Genomic DNA, 18,345 nt, shown 5'->3' with positions numbered 1-18,345 from the left:
TACCCTCTAGATGTAGTGAATGTCCCCTTTTCATTTTTGCAGGCCTAGTTTTAAAAAAATCATTAGAAAGATCTTTCTACTGCCCTCCCAAATATCTGTATGTTGTTACAAGATCACCCATAAATCTTCATTTTTTCCAAACTGAATAATGCCAATTTTGGTAGCCTGTTTTGGTACTGCAGACACCCATTCTCTTTATAACCTTGGTTGCTCTTCTCTGCACCTGTTCTACTTCAGCTTTGTCTTTCCTGTATATTGGAGCCTAAAATCGCACACAGTATTTGTTGTGTCGGTGTATCTAGGAGAATTGATGCTACTGTAATGATAAAGGTAGTTAGGTCCCACTAAATTTGGATTTGAATTAGATTTATTTTTTTTGTTCATTCACTTTGCACTTTGTTACCTTGCACCTACCTACACTTTTGTGCAGTAATGAATATGGTAAAAGGTAAAGCTGATACTTTTATTCTGCATCAATGTGTGCTGTATGTAAAACAAAGCAGGAGGTTGTTCAAATCTTGTGACCTTCTTGTTTAATGTGTCAAAGCATTTATGTTCGGCGCTAGGTTTTGTTAGGTAAATGATCCTCATTGCCACTTTTTTTTAATAAGCATTTAATTCTGAACGCTCATGCCAGAGATTCTAGCCTTTCCTTTCCATTACATTTTTATTATTGGAATATAATAATTCCATCGTGGTGTGAGATTTAAATAGGTCACAATGTTTCCATTAAGAGATCTGACTTTTGTGAAATGTACAGCTTTTAATATTATTCAAAATGTACTTTGGTTTGAAACTTTTCTTCATTGCAGTTTACAGTCTAGGTGGTCTTAAGAATTATTTGCCAGAAATCATCATCTTTGTTCTTGGTGTTGTATGCCTTTGATTCATTTTGCAGAACACATTGCACATTTCACAAGAATATCAAAAGGCCACATATGGGTGTTCTATAAGAGTGGAAATAGCTACGTTTATTGCTGGCGTTTAGTCTAAAAAGAATATAGCTTAATTTATTTGAAGGAGAATGGAAAAACCTGATGGGCCTCCATGAAAGAATTACCTTTTAACAGTCTACTATTTTTCCTGCAGATTTTGGCTCATTGAAGAATTTTGCTGAGCGTGACACTGGACAAACTACAATTATTTACTTCCTAGAGTTTTCTTCTTCTTAAACAACAAAAAAATGATGCATTTTCAAATATGTAAATGGACGCAAAACATAAAGGGAGCAAAAAAATTAAATTGATGCATCTGGTCAGAATAAAGGAAGAATAGATACATTCCTCAACCAAGAATCTGCAAAAACCCTAGTCCACGGCCTCTCCCCTCTGTCAATCACTGCACTGCCTCCCCATTACCCAAATACTCCAGTTCAAAAGACTAACCATGAGATACAAAGCCATCTACAGCCTGTGTCTTCCATATATCTGTGACTTCGTCTCCCGTTACTTAACTGCACGCAACCTCCGATCCTCACAAGATCTCCTTCTCTACTCCCCTCTTATCTCCTCTTCCCACAACCCCATACAAGATTTCTCTCGCGCATCACCCCTACTCTGGAACTCTCCACCCCAACATATCAGACTCTCACCTACCATCGAAATCCTCAAAAAGAACCTGAAGTCCTACCTCTTCCGACAAGCCTACAACCTGCAGTAACCACCGATCGACCAAACCGCAGCACGACCAGCTCTACTCTCGCCTACTGTATCCTCACCCATCCCTTGTAGTTTGTGAGCCCTCGTGGGCAGGGTCGTCTCTCCTCCTGTACCAGTTGTGACTTGTATTGTTTAAGATTATTGTACTTGTTTTTACTATGCATACCCCTCCTCACACGTAAAGTGCCATGGAATATATATTGCTATTCTAACAGTCTGTTATAGATTAAAAATTACTATCAACTTACGAGCCCCTGAGCTGTAGGCAATAGTTATAAAAACTTCAACCATAATCAGGTTCCTCGCATCATGTTCTCATACGCTTTATGCATTTAATAGCCCTCTGTGTCTGTATTGTTACATATTTAGGCTGTTAACTGGTTCATGCAGCTTTTTATATGAACACCCGATTCTTACACTATGGCTGGTCCGAACTATGAAAGCGATTGTTACCATCCACCTCTCGTGTCTCCCCTTTTTCCTCATAGTTTGTAAGCTTGTGAGCAGGGACCTCATTCCTCTTGGTATCTGTTTTGATCTGTGATTATTGTTATGCTGTAATGTCTATTGTCTGTGCAAATCCCCTCTATAATTGTAAAGTGCTGCGGAATATGTTGGCGCTATATAACAAAAATTATTATTAAAGACATGATTTTTGGAGGTCAAGTTGTACTTTTGAATGTCACTAGTGATGAGCGAGTATACTTGTTGCTCGGGTATTCCCAAGCATGCTCGGGTGTCCTCCAAGCATATGGGCGTGCTCGGAGATTTATTTTTTGTTGACGCAGCTGCATGATTTGCGGCTGCTAGACAGCTTGAATACATGTGGGTATTCCCTAGCAACCAGGCAACCCCCACATGTACCATAAATTATGCAGCTGCATCGAAAAAAACTAAATCTCCGAGCACTCACAAATACTCGGAGACTACCTGAGCAACGAGTATACTCGCTCATCACTAAATGTCGCCATTCATTTTATCATGAGTTATAATAGGAAGCAGGAAAAAAAAAATCCCCAAAAAAGGTTATTTTTTTATATTTACCATGTTCATCATACAGTAAAAATGGCCTGAACATAAGATTCTCCAGGTCATTATGATTGCGGTGTTACCAAACATATATATTTTTTTTATATAAGTGGTGAAAAAAAATTGGGAAATTTGTGTCTCCATTTTTCCAAGAACCATAATGTTTTGAATTTTTTGAATTTTTGGGGCTATGTGAGGGCTTTTTTTGTGTTGTCTGAGCTGATATTACGATGTTTTGATCATGTTGCTGTGTCCAAAAAACTTCTGACGTTTAGATTTTCTTTCGATAACACCGTTTAGCTATCAGGTTTATTTTTAATCGTGGAGAAGGAGGCTGAATTGATCTTTTATATCAGGTCAAAAATATATATTTATATCTTTTATATAAATATATTATCTTCCGGGAAAGATGTGTGGTTGGCTTGCGAGCCTACATCAAAACTCAGGAAGCCAGCATATGACATATTTGTATGTGATATGTCAGTAAGGGGTTAATCGTAGATTAAAGTATTGATTGACTATCATTAAAATAAAACATTAATATATGATAACCATACCCATTAAAATTAAGGTGTTTGCCTGGTAAACGCAAAAGGACATGTGGGAGATACCTCCACTTTTTCTCTAGGAGTTTAAGGGTGTTTTAAAACATAAACTCTTATTATAGTACTAAGCTGGTCCATGTCCTATATGTAATCTCTTCATTTATCTTACATATTTTCCATACACGTTATATCTGCTTTGATACAATGTTCTGCGTCCCCCACTGTATATGTGGCTGTTTAGTACAAATTATTTCTATATAAAGTGCCTTGCGAAAGTATTCAGCCCCCTGGAACTTTTCAACCTTTTCCTACGCATCATGCTTCAAACATAAAGATACCAAATGTAAATTTTTGGTGAAGAATCAACAACTGGAAAACAATTGTGAAGTTGAACAAAATTTATTGGTTATTTTAAATTTTTGTGGAAATTCAAAAACTGAAAAGTGGGGCATGCAATATTATTCGGCCTCATTAACTTAATACTTTGTTGCGCCACATTTTGCTGCGATTACAGCTGCAAGTCGCTTGGGGTATGTCTCTATCAGTTTTGAGAGACTGAAATTCTTGCCCATTCTTCCTTGGCAAACAGCTCGAGCTCAGTGAGGTTTGATGGAGATCGTTTATGAACAGCAGTTTTCAGCTCTTTCCACAGATTGAGGTCTGGACTTTGACTTTGCCATTCTAACACCTGGCTATGTTTATTTGTGAACAATTCCACTGTAGATTTTGCTTTATGTTTGGGATCATTGTCTTGTTGGAAGACAAATCTCCGTCCCAGTCTCAGATCTTTTGTAGACTCCAACAGGTTTTCTTCAAGAATGCTCCTATATTTGGCTCCATCCATCTTACCATCAATTTTAACCACCTTCCCTGCCACTGCTGAGGAAAAGCAGGCCCAAGCCATGATGCTGCCACCACCATGTTTGACAGTGGGGATGGTGTGTTCAGGGTGATGAGCTGTATTGCCTTTAAGCCAAACATATCGTTTTGTTTGGCATTGTTGCCAAAAAGTTCGATTTTGGTTTCATCTGACCAGAGCACCTTCTTCCACATGTTTGGGGTGTCTCCCAGGTGGTTTGTTGCAACCTTTAAGTGACACTTTTTATGGATATCTTTGAGACATGGCTTTCTTCTTGCCACTCTTCCATAAAGGCCAGATTTGTGCAGTGTACGACTGATTGTTGTCCTATGGACAGACTGTCCCACCTCAGCTGTAGATCTCTGCAGTTCATCCAGAGTGATCATGGGCCTCTTGGCTGCATCTCTGATCAGTCTTCTCCTTGTTTGAGATGAAAGTTTAGAGGGACGGCCGGGTCTTGGTAGATTTGCAGTGGTATCATACTCCTTCCATTTTAATATGATCGCTTGCACAGTGCTCCTTGGGATGTTTAATGTTTTGGAAATCATTTAGTATCCAAATGCAGCTTTAAACTTCCCCACAACAGTATCATGGACCTGCCTGTTGTGTTCCTTGGTCTTCATGAAGCTCTCTGTGCTTCAAACAGAACCCTGAGACTATCACAGAGCAGGTGCATTTATATGGAGACTTGATTATACACAGGTGGATTATATTTATCATCATTAGGCATTTAGGACAACATTGGATCATTCAGAGATCAATGAACTTCTGGAGTGAGTTTGCTGCACTGAAAGTAAAGAGGCCGAATAATATTGCACTTTTCAGTTTTTGAATTTCCACAAAAATTTAAAATAACCAACAAATTCCGTTCAACTTCACAATTGTGTTCCACTTGTTGTTGATTCTTCACTGAAAATTTATATTTGGTATCTTTATGTTTGAAGCATGATATGTGGGAAAAGGTTGAAAAGTTCCAGGGGGCCGAATACTTTCGCAAGGCACAGTAGCATAGATTGTAATTTCAAAGGTCACATTCACAAGTAGCATAGTTGTTGCAGATTTTACACAAAAACTGATGTATGTTTACATAAAAAATGATAAATGAGTATACTGCTCTATATTATGTGGAAAGTAGAATGGGAAGCCTATCCGCCATGGACTTTGATATTTCTGCAGTAGTAAAAGCCTATGGTGCATTACTGTCAGTTGTGTACAAGCTCGGTAATAATTCACATACATGGAGCTTTTAGATGTCAGGAATAGTCACTTGTAAAGATGCATAAGTGCATTCTCTCTTTGAAAATGACAATTTATGATGTCTTCTTATTATTATTAGACAGATATCTATTGATATGACAAATCCTGACCAGAGTGTAATAATAGCATCATTTGTGAACAAGGTTTTAGTATTTAGGAAATTCTAATACATTTAGTGTCCTGTCATTGTTTTCAATAGAATGGATTCTCATTGGCCAACGTTCTGATAAGCAGACTTATTTTCAATAATTGTGTTTATGAAGAACTTTATATATATGTAAGGAGGAGAGCCAGCCTCGGTGTACCTTGTCCAGGACGAGTCCGGAACCATCGGTACTGTCACCCAAGTTGCAGGGGGGAGAGTTTAGTGCCTCAGACAGACCATTGAACTTGAGATCGGGGGCAAGGAGGACCTAACAGGGGGACAGTGCGTGGGAACGAGAGCTCAGTTGGCGGGAGACTGTGGTGTGCGAGGCAGAGTGAGAGCCCTTGCGCGCTGTGCAGTCAGAGAGGCCTACGGAGACTGCAGGAAGAGACGTCTCCGAGAAAACCCCGATGTCCACTTCCGCAGTGTCACTGAGCGTGAGTGAGTCTTGACCACGAACAGACCAAGGGGGCACAGTTCGAGACTCGACATCCCAGCCGTGAGACGTGTGCGGCTGTTGTACATTGACTGTCCTGCCCGCATCAGTGTTGTGCCGACACATATAAAAAAAGGATTGTTCTCTCTCCATCGTGACTCATCATGGAGCCAAGACCCATGAAAGGACATTCCAGGACCCTTGCCGACACCAGAACCCAGGACACATCTCGTGCCAGATTCTTTAAGCATTCAGGCCGCAACGGCACCGCCATCTTCACAGAGACTGATCCTCAACACCGCCGGACTGATAAGTTTGATACCTTCGTATCTCCCTCAACCCTTTTTGTCCCTGCTATACCCACGTCCACCACACTCTGTTCTATTATCCTTATTCCTCTAATTTAACCTCTCCCTGAATGGAGTAACGGTTTCATTAAATTCCCCTGTTAACCCTTGCTCTGCCTCTGACCATTACTGCATCCTGTTACCTGCTCACATATGTTCCATTACAAGGTGTCATTTTATTAGTTTAATAAAAAAAAGTAAACAGTGTATATGGTACATGGAGTACAAACAGGAAGTGGCTGACACTGGCAAATCACATTGGACAATGTTCACATCACCTTTTACCTTATGTCCTGTGGCTCTGTTGGGATTAACATCGAAACCTCCACAAAATGGAATTTGGGTATGTGCGCTGATGTGACCATTGACAGTAATGATGCCGACAAAGTCATAATGTGCTCTGTATTATATCATTTTCAGTTATTTATTACTACATCTTGCTGCCTGCCTCAATTTTATGATTTATGAACCAGCATGATACATTTTGATAAGTTTGTCACATACAACTGTTTAGAATGTCTAAAAGTAAGACAGCTTTTGTAAATCAAGTCAAATGTTCTCTCATGACACTAGGGAACACAATTTTCGTTGAGTTAGATCTAACACTTGATTTTGACTAAGTTTTGGCTCCTGAATGCAAAAGTGACCCTTGATTTTCTCTGTCACAACTATTTAAGCCACATGATACCCTCCCTTTGTCTCCAAAGCTATACAAAATGTACATACAATGAAAAATAATGCAAAAAATAGCCACAAGTAATGTGTATTTAAAGCTGTTTTGTTCATACAATATATATATATTTCTACTGTAATTAAACTGGATGCCAGTACTAAAGTTAGGTAGCAATTAAGGTAAAAATTCATGCTTATAGCTGTTTCTGGAGTATGCATTCTTCAGACAATCTCGACTGATGTTCCAACACTAGTCAGCCATCATATGTTCATCCCATCTACCCTGATACCATCCCTCCATGACCTTCAAATCTTGATAGAATTGTTCACCTTGCTCATCACTGAATGCACCAAGGTTTTCAGGGAAATTAGGAAGATGGCTTTGCATAAAATATACCTTGATGCTTATGTTGCAACCAAGCATTTTGCAGCTCTCCAAAAGTTTCTGGACAATTTCAGTGTAATTGCTTGCTCTTATATTTCCAAGAAAGACCTTGACAAGGTCTTTCAATGATATCCAAGCATTCTTTTGGGTTGCTGACTTTGCCCTGAAAAAATGTTCATCTGTGATTAGTTGCCAAATCTATGGACCATCAAACACACCAGTCTTTATTCTTTCAAATGACAACTAGGAAATGCCAAAATGAAGTACTTGAAGCAGTCTCATTCAGTTGGCAAAGCTTTAAAACTTTGCTTCATGAAGTCCAGTTTCATTTGCAGAGGTGGAAATATAATGTCCTTTCTATCAACAAGTGGCTCTTTTAGAATATTTGGATCACCAGGTTTGAGGTCAGATTTTGGAGGCCAGTTCCTCTCCACCCAATGCTTCCTATTAGCTGTGCTGTCCCACACGCACAGAAAACAAGGATACTTGGTGCATCTGCATTGCTGATCAAGAAATAAGCATATTATTTAACTCCTTACCGACCTCCGCCGTACTATTACTGTGGAGGTCGGTACCCCCGCTTTGATGCGGGCTTTGGCGGTGAGCCCGCATCAAAGCCGGGACATGTCAGCTGTTTTGAACAGCTGACATGTGCCCGCAGTAGCAGCGCATGAAATCGCAATTCACCTGCTGCTATTAACTAGTTAAGTGCCACTGTGAAACGCTGACAGTGGCATTTAACTGGCGCTTCCGGCCATCGGGCTGAAAATGAGCGCATCACCGACCCCCGTCACATGATCTGGGGTCAGCGATGCATCAGCATAACAACCAGAGGTCTCCTTGAGACCTCTATGGTTGCTGATGCTGGCTTGCTGTGAGCGCCACCCTGTGGCTGGCGCTCATAGCAAGCCTGTAATTCAGCTACATAGGAGCGATCTGATGATCGCTGCTATGTAGCAGAGCCGATCAGGCTATGCCAGCTTCTAGCCTCCCATGGAGGCTATTGAAGCATGGCAAAAGTTAAAAAAAAAACTTTAAAAAAATATGAAAAAAATATAAAAGTTTAAATCACCCCTTTTTCGCCCCATTCAAAATAAAACAATAAAAAAATCAAACCTACACATATTTGGTATCGCCGTGATCAGAATCGCCTGATCTGTCAATAAAAAAAAGCATTAACCTGATCGCTGACCAGCATAGAGAGAAAAAAATTCAAAACGCCAGAATTATGTTTTTTTGGTCGCCGCGACATTGCATTAAAATGTAATAATGGGCGATCAAAAGAACGTATCTGCACCAAAATGGTATCATTAAAATTGTCAGCTCGTCACACATAAAATAAGCCCTCACCTGACCCCAGATCATGAAAAATGGAGACGCTACGGGTATTGGAAAATAGCACTATTTCTTTTTTCTAACGCAAAGTTTGCAATTTTTTTTAACACTTAGATAAAACGTAACCTAGACATGTTTGGTGTCTATGAACTCGTAATGACATGGAGAATCATAATGTCAGGTCAGTTTTAGCATTTAGTGAACCGAGCAAAAAAGCCAAACAAAAAACAAGTGTGGGATTACACTTTATTTTTGTAATTTCACTGCACTTGGAATTTTTTTCCCGTTTTCTAGTACATGATATGGTAAAACAAATGATGTCTTTCAAAACTGCAACTTGTTTCGCAAAAAACAAGCCCTCACATGGCCATATTGACTGAAAAATAAAAAAGTTATGGCTCTAGGAAGGAGAGGAGCGAAAAACGAGAACGCAAAAACGGAAAGTGCAAGGTCTTGAAGGGGTTAAAGGTCAACACATTTGACCCAATTGTGTTTGCGATATTGCCATAGCTCAATGACTCTCTTAATGTCTCTGTATTCTTCACAAAGAGAATCTGAACAACCAATTGTGACTGCACCAAATAAATTGATATTTTAGAGGAGGACAAACTTTAAGCCCCACTTTGATCTATTGATGAACAATAATTTAAGTAATAGCAATGCATAAAGCCACTGCCACTTCTAAAGTATTGCAGAAATGCCTTTTCTTTGTATTGAAAGTAGGATACATTTGCTGGTCAAATCTCTTATGAATTGAGACATCTCCAATTTCAAAATCTTCTTTGTTGCTATCACTTTGTTTTTCACTATAAGGCTATGTGCACACGTTGCGGAATGGGGTGCAGAATTTTCTGCACAAAATCCGCACCTGCTGGCAGAAACCGCAGGTGCAGATTTGCCGGCGATTTTATGCAGTTTTTATGTATTTTATTTACTTTGTACTGTAAATCACAGTGCGGGTCTGCAGCGTTTCTGCGTGGAAAAATCCGCTGCGAATCCGCACTAAATCCGCATCGTGTGCACACAGCCTAATAGCGATCTTGAAAAGAGGATATTTCATGGAAAACTGATACGAGGATTAAAACTGAATGAAGCATTGTGCATATAGCTGATGGCAGATCAGGATACTCTGTTTGATATTTATTTTTCTTGTTATTTTTATATCCTGAAGTTTTCACTTTACAAAAGAAACTGTCAGTGCAATGACTTCTTGGCTCTCGCCAAACCCTAGGTATATCAAATGACATCTTATCACATGTTCTTGTCATCGACATCTGTAAACCCTCAAAGCACTGCTTACACACCTTAAATATTCTGCTAACCTCTTGTATACAGATTTTTGGAAAAAGTTTCACTATAAAGAGCCACTTGCCACCCTGTCTCACGTGTAACTGAATAGCCTAGACAAACAACATGTTGCCTGTCCCCATGGTCGTCCACTCAAGGGCAGCTCGCTCTTGCCCAATAGGAGAACACTAGTGCTACTCTGGATCCAGCCTGGTAAGACAAGCTGAAGAAAAACAACCTGACATGATAGAAGTAAACTATCCACAGTTTTCAAATCGGCACGCCTATTTTAGTCTACATCAGCGGAAAAATTGAACTCAACAAAAATCGTGGTCAAAATTGTTCCCCAGTGATAATTAGACAGCAAAGAATTATGTGGCAGATGTGTTCAATGGCTATATTTAGCGGTTATGAATAGCAGTGGAATATTGTAAAATATAGTACAGTCCCTAATTATCTAAATTAGAGATATTCTTGAAACATGAACAGTATTATGGAGGAAAAAGTGTGCATGACTAGCTTACCGAAGTATTACAGTAACCCGTCCATGGAATGGATGGTTTTTCACTTCATTTAAGTGAGTTAGAGAGCAGTTTGGCTGTGTTTTCCTATAAGTCATATATCTCTAACTTAGGGGGAGATGTACATCTCTCCATTAGGCCTGGATGTGGTCAGGAGACCCCGTCGACATAATAAGTGTGAAGTTCACTAGAAATTGGACATTTCTGGTATAACTTGTCAATATACCATAATAATTTCATATAGGAATATCTTTTTAAAAGAGCACTTGCTTTGATTATATGGATAGTAAACTAACTTCCATTAGCCTGGCAACAAATCTCAGGTATTGAATGCAATAGCAGGAAAACAAGGTCATAAACACATTCTCACCACATTGCTTTTTCTCATATTAAGAGATAATTATTAATGGTTTCTTTTACAGTTGGACTCTGAACTATTGAGACAGTGAAAGTATTTTCAAAATTTAGCCTTTTCGTTTGAGTCAATGTCATCAAGATTGGATTAATGTGCGGTTTTTGTAATTTAATTCAAAGCCATTGTTTTACATAATCCCTCCATTCTCATGGATTCAAAAGAGATGGGACAAACTAACAGTTATAAATGTAATAACTTTTGTTATAACTTGGTGCAAGTATACAGCAGTCAATGACAGGCTGAAGTCTGGATTGAATGGGCATCACATCAAGAAATATCATACTTTCAAGTTTTAACTGCTTTGCCAGTAATAGAAGAAATCTACTATATAACTGTCTAAGGGTCGCTTCCGTCTGTCTGTCTTTCTGTCTGTCTGTCACGGATATTCATTGGTCGCGGCCTCTGTCTGTCATGGAAATCCAAGTCGCTGATTGGTCGCGGGAAAACAGCCATGACCAATCAGCGACGGGCACAGTCCGGAAGAAAATGGACGCTTCTTACTCCCCGCAGTCAGTGCCCGGCGCCCGCATACTCCCCTCCAGTCACCACTCACACAGGGTTAATGCCGGCGGTAACGGACCGCGTTATGCCACGGGTAATGCACTCCGTAGCCGCTGCTATTAACCCTGTGTGTCCCCAAAATTTTACTATTGATGCTGCCTATGCGGCATCAATAGTAAAAAGATCTAATGTTAAAAATAATAAAAAAACAAAAAACCTGCTATTCTCACCCTCCATTGTCCAACGATGCGCTCGCGCCTGCCGCCATCTTCCGTTCCTGGCGATGCATTGCGAAATTACCCAGAAGGCTTTGCGGTCTCGTGAGACCACTAAGTCATTGCTTAATTTCGCAATGCATCCAGGGAACGGAAGATGGCGGCAGCCTCACGCGTATTGCCAGAGCTTCGGTGGATCGCAGGGGGTGAGTATATAACAATTTTTATTTTTATTATTTTTTTAACAGGGATATGGTGCCCACACTGTTGTATACCACATGGGCTGTGTTAGATACCGCGTGGCTGCTATATACTACATAGACAGTGTTATATACTATGTTGGCTGTGTTCCATACTGCGTGGGCTGTGCTATATATTACGTGGCCACTGTTATATACTGCGTGGGCAGTGTTATATACTACGTGGCTGCTATATACTGCGTGGGCAGTGTTATATACTGCGTGGCTGCTATATACTGTGTGAGCTGTGTTATATAGTACGTGGCTGTGTTATATACTGCGTGGCCACTGTTATTTATTGCGTGGCCTGTATTAATGCATCGGGTATTCTACAATATGTATGTATATAGCAGCCACATAGTATATAGCACAGGCCATGTAGTATTTGTCTGCTATATACTAAATGGCTACTATACACTACGTGGCCTGTGCTATATACTATGTGGCTGCTATATACATACATAAATACATATTCTAGAATACCCGATGCGTTAGAATCGGGCCAACATCTAGTAATGAATAAATTAAAAAGAATTAAATTACACTTAAATTTTACAAAAATCCACATTCACCATTTGTAATTCGCTTCCATGAAAATTCCGTAAAAGGCTGTCAAAATGTAAAAAACGATCTTTATACTCACCTTTCCAGCCCCTCCACTCCTCACCATGATCTGTTTGGTCCTTGCCACATCTTCAGATCGCCACCACTTGCCCTGAAATCCGAGGAAAGAACTTCCAGCTTTGATGACTGCCCTCTCAGGCTACATCAAAGTTCTGGTCCAGTGAGAGGCCTGAGTATTTCAGCATGAGTGGCCGTTGATTTAAACATGTGGCAAGGACGGGACAGGTGATGATGTGAAGGGACATTAAATTGCAGAGAATATCTTCTTTACAAATTGAATTCCCCAGGAAAAAAAGCACAAACTGGTGAATTCTAATTTTCATCTGATCTGCTCATTTTTATTTGCCAGTCATGTATTGTAGCAGTTTTAACATACTTAATTTTTGTTGGTATTTCAGAATTTAGTTTTCTCTCCAGTAAGTGAAATTCATGCTCAATTGAGGTCAAGTGACTAACTTGGCCATTGAAGATGATTCCATTACTTTACCCAAATAAGCTTTAAGGTTGTATTTGCTTTATGTTTCAGTCGATTATCCATCTGCACTGTGAAGCAATGCCCTATCCATTTTGCGCCATCTGACAGACTCTGATGAGACCGTATAGTTCTATACACCTTCCATCATCATAAAACCTCAGGGACCCATTTTCATAGCCCATGCCATAACAATGCCTCTGCCAGGTTTGATAAATGATTTGGCATGCTTCAGATCACCTTTCTTCACCACACTCATTCTGGTATAATTTCATCTTGGTTCATCTGACCAATAAATAAGATTCAAGTAAAAAAAATAAAACATCTTTTTTACACCCAGTATATGAACTTTCCAATGATAATTTAACTTTGACCTTTTACCATGACTCTTAGGCTATGTGAACACGTCAGGATTTTATGCGGAAATTTCCTCAGTAAAACTGTAGATTTTCCGCATAAAATCCGCACGCGTTTTTCTCACGTTTTACTCACGGTTTTGACGCGTTTTTTGCCCAGATTTTGTGCGGATTTTTCAAGTTTTTTTCCGCAGCTTCCCAATTCAGTTATAGTGGGAAATCCGCAAAAAATCCACAAAATGAATGAACATGCTGTGTATTTTTCCGCATGCGTATTTTTTGCGAAAAAATCCGCAACATGTGCACAAAAATTGCGGAATGCATTGGAAATGATGGGATGCATAATGTATGCGTTTTTTATGCGTTTTTGCCTCGGAATACCCTGAAAAAACGTGCAAAAACCGCAAAACGTCCACGAATAATCCAGAATGTGTGCACATAGCCTTAAGTTTAAAGACAAAAAATTCATACAACTGAACAGAGGCTCAGCCTGATTCTTCTATATTTCGTATGCCAGTGGTGTTGACAAATTGCTATACCTTCAAGTTTTTCTCTGTTCTCCAAAACTAATCTAAGAATATATAGAATAAGATTGTTAAACTGTTGCAAAAGCTGTATGTTAAGTGGTTCTGGCTTTTATTTCCAGAACATTTTATGTTAAACAAAGTGGAACCTAAGAAATAAAGCTCCACTTAGGTCAATTTAAAGACAATTATTTCAAGTCAAATGATTGTTGTATTGCAATACTTCTCTTCATTGTCTTGATTATATGGCACGACTCCATCTCAGTTGGAGCAAGCTCTTAGAATGTACAATAGATTCACGGAACTGTAGGATTGAGCACAAAGACTTTCCTTTCTTGGCAGAGTAGAAATGTTCCTGTGAATTCAGTCACTAAAAACAGACAGACACAACATATATTTTTCTAGAATTAGACAAGAGTTCAACTAATGTGTAAAAATTAGTTGGCTAGGTGAGTTATTGGATTCATTCTCTCTGCTGTGGTGTGATTTAAACAATCAGACATGTTTCTGGGTTTAAAACCTGCTTAACATTTCTCCATTTTCTTTGTTTTTTTTTTCGTTCCAAATGTACATTTCTTTAGAATTTTATCACCCATTCCTAAGTTGGAAATGCTAGTAGATGATAGTTGAGGACCATACTTCAGTAAGTTTTCTACCTTACTTTTTTGACAGCAAAACTGGGGTAAATGATTTGTAATTTATTTGGTGAATCACTAGTGAATCACATACATACTTTGACAGGTTGAGGGATCAGTTTATGGGATCATTGTCTAATGGGTAAGACAGACTCTTCAGGCAAAAAACACAATTCACCCCAGAAAACTTGCCACAATCAGTTTTATTGCCTCTGCATGTACGTTAAATCAGAAAAAGAAAAACACAAATGATAAAAAAGAAAATTCTAAGTCAGCTGGCTATTAGAGATGGGCTGGTGCACAGCATCCCAAACAAACAATTTTTAGTCACATAGCAGATTTCCCAGGATCACAAAGAGCCATCAGCTTGTGGACTCTTTCCACTTTTACAACATACCTGAATATTGCAGGTGATTCCCTTCTTCCAAACTGCCTGACTAGTTAATTTACACAGTATAAGATATGGATAATGTTTATACTTTCCAACATTTTTCTCTGATTCTGTTACAATACAAAAAGTGGTTGGTAAAATTAAAACTTGCATGCTTTTTTTTTTAGAGATGGACCAGGTATGTGCATCGATAAGACAAATATGGCACTGTTTCGAGGAAATAGCAGATACTTTTTCTAATGTTGAAAATGTTTGTATTTTTAGATCTATGTTTTTTACCTGTTCAAATCTGATATTGAAAAATGTTCTGTTTTTGCTGATAGCTCATGCACAAACACTATGAAGAAGCTTTTAGGCACAAAATCATGTGAAAACTAGCAAGATATCGCAGATGTCACACTGTATAAAACCAAGATAGTTAGGCTATGCTCACACAGATTTTTTGAAGGCTTAATTATCTGAGATGGTTTACAAGAAGAATCCAATTCAGGAAAGGTTTATTGTTTGTTTCCCGGAGTATTATTTGATGTGGTTTTGAAAAGGTATTTGAAAAAAAAGTCTATGCATTTTCTTGCAGCTTACTGACTTTGCATTGTCAAGTTTGGAGTGAATTCCACTGGGAATCTATATCACAGCAAAGAAGTGTTTTTTTCCGAGCCAAATAAAAAAAAATGTCATGTGAATAGCATGGTGGACTTTCGTTAAAATACAGTTGTGCTAAAAAGTTTACATACCCCGACTATCATGATCCATGTTTGGATCAGTAGCAGATCTGGTTTTCCTTTGATTAAAACCATTTTTTCTTTCTAGTCATCAGGGGTTAATGCAGTTTTCCCCCTGGTAGCCTCTGGTGTTATTGTATTGTATTTCATTATATTGCTGCTGGGTCAGCTGATGTTGGTGGTGACCTCGCCCATCATCCCTCTTAACCCCTTCCCGACCCATGACGCCACGTAGGCATCATGAAAGTCGGTGCTAATCCGACCCATGACGCCTATGCGGCGTCATGGAAAGATCGCGTCCCTGCAGATCGGGTGAAAATTTTAACTCCCATTTCACCCGATCTGCAGGGACAGGGGGAGTGGTAGTTTAGCCCAGGGGGGGTGGCTTCACCCCCCCGTGGCTACGATCGCTCTGATTGGCTGTTGAAAGTGAAACTGCCAATCAGAGCGATTTGTAATATTTCACCTATTATAACGGGTGAAATATTACAATCCAGCCATGGCCGATGCTGCAATATCATCGGCCATGGCTGGAAATACTAATGTGCCCCCACCCCACCCATCGCCCCCCCAGCCCTCCGATCTGCCCGGTACACTGCCCCGCTCCCCTCCGTCCTGTGCTCCGCTCCCCCCCGTGCTCTTGTCCGCTCACCCCCGTGCTCCAATCACCCCCCCATGCTCCAATCACCCCCCCGCACTCCGATCCACCCCCCCGTGCTCCGCTCCACCCCCCCTGCTCCGTTCCACCCCCCGTGCTCCGTTCCACCCCCCCGTGCTCAGTTCCACCCCTCCCGCGTTCCGATCCACCCCCCCATGCTCCGATCCCCCCCCCCCCCGTGCTCCCCCCCACTCCTTCATACTTACCGATCCTGCCGTGGTCCGTCCGTCTTCTCCCTGGGCGCCGCCATCTTCCAAAATGGCGGGCGCATGCGCAGTGCGCCCGCCGAATCTGCCGGCCGGCAGATTCGTTCAAAGTGCATTTTGATCACTGAGATATAATCTATCCCAGTGATCAAAATAAAAAAATGATAAATGACCCCCCCCTTTGTCACCCGCATAGGTAGGGACAATAAAAAAATATAGAATTTTTTTTTTCCACTAATGTTAGAATAGGGTTAGGGTTAGGGTTAGGGGTAGGGTTAGGGTTAGGGGTAGGGTTAGGGTTAGGGTTAGGGCTAGGGTTAGGGTTAGGGCTAGGGGTAGGGTTAGGGGTAGGGTTAGGGTTAGGGCTAGGGTTAGGGTTAGGGCTAGGGTTAGGGCTAGGGTTAGGGTTAGAGCTAGGGTTAGGGCTAGGGTTAGGGTTAGAGCTAGGGTTAGGGCTAGGGTTAGGGTTTTGGTATGTGCACACGTATTCTGGTCCTCTGCGGATTTTTCCGCTGCGGATTTGATAAATCCGCAGTGCTAAACCGCTGCGGATTTATGGCGGATTTACCATGTTTTTTCTGCGCATTTCACTGCGGTTTTACAACTGCGGTTTTCTATTGGAGCAGTTGTAAAACCGCTGCGGAATCCGCAGAAAGAAGAGACATGCTGCGGAATGTAAACCGCTGCGTTTCCGTGCAGTTTTTCTGCAGCATGTGTACAGCGATTTTTGTTTCCCATAGGTTTACATTGAACTGTAAACTCATGGGAAACTGCTGCGGATCCGCAGCGTTTTCCGCAGCGTGTGCACATACCTTTAGAATTAGGCCATGTGCACACGGTGCGGATTTGGCTGCGGATCCGCAGCGGATTGGCCGCTGCGGATTCGCAGCAGTGTTCCATCAGGTTTACAGTACCAAGTAAACCTATGGAAAACCAAATCCACTGTGCCCATGGTGCGGAAAATACCGTGCGGAATCCGCAGATGAAATCCGCACAAAAAATACTGGAAATCCGCGGAAAATCCGCAGGTAAAACGCAGTGCCTTTTACCCGCGGATTTTTAAAAAATGATGCTGAAAAATCTCACACGAATCCGCAACGTGGGCACATAGCCTTAGGGTTAGGGTTGGAATTAGGGCTAGGGATGGAAATAGGGTTAAGATTAGGCTGTGGTTAGGGTTATGGTTAGGGGTGTGTTGGGGTTAGAGTTGTGATTAGGGTTATGGCTACAGTTGGGATTAGGGTTAGGGGTGTGTTGGGGTTTAGTGTTGGAGTTAGAATTGAGGGGTTTCCACTGTTTAGGCACATCAGGGGTCTCCAAACGCAACATGGCGCCACCATTGATTCCAGCCAATCTTGTATTCAAAAAGTCAAATGGTGCTCCCTCAATTCCGAGCCCCGACGTGTGCCCAAACAGTGGTTTACCCCCACATATGGGGTACCAGCATACTCAGGATAAACTGCGCAACAATTACTGGGGTCCAATTTCTCCTGTTACCCTTGTGAAAATAAAAAAATGCTTGCTAAAACATCATTTTTGAGGAAAGAAAAATGATTTTTTATTTTCACGGCTCTGCGTTGTAAACGTCTGTGAAGCACTTGGGGGTTCAAAGTGCTCACCACATATCTAGATAAGTTCCTTGGGGGGTCTAGTTTCTAAAATGGGGTCACTTGTGGGGGGTTTCTACTGTTTAGGCACACCAGGGGCTCTGCAAACGCAACGTGACGCCCGCAGACCATTCCATCAAAGTCTGCATTTCAAAAGTCACTACTTCCCTTCTGAGCCCCGACATGTGCCCAAACAGTGGTTTACCCCCACACATGGGGTATCAGCGTACTCAGGAGAAACTGGACAACAACTTTTGGGGTCCAATTTCTCCTGTAACCCTTGGGAAAATAAAAAATTCTGGGC

The sequence above is a fragment of the Ranitomeya imitator genome, chromosome 1 (genome assembly GCF_032444005.1).
Source record: "Ranitomeya imitator isolate aRanImi1 chromosome 1, aRanImi1.pri, whole genome shotgun sequence".
In the NCBI taxonomy this organism is placed as follows: domain Eukaryota; kingdom Metazoa; phylum Chordata; class Amphibia; order Anura; family Dendrobatidae; genus Ranitomeya; species Ranitomeya imitator.
The sequence above is the reverse complement of the archived record's forward strand: the minus strand, read 5'-3'. Positions refer to the sequence as shown.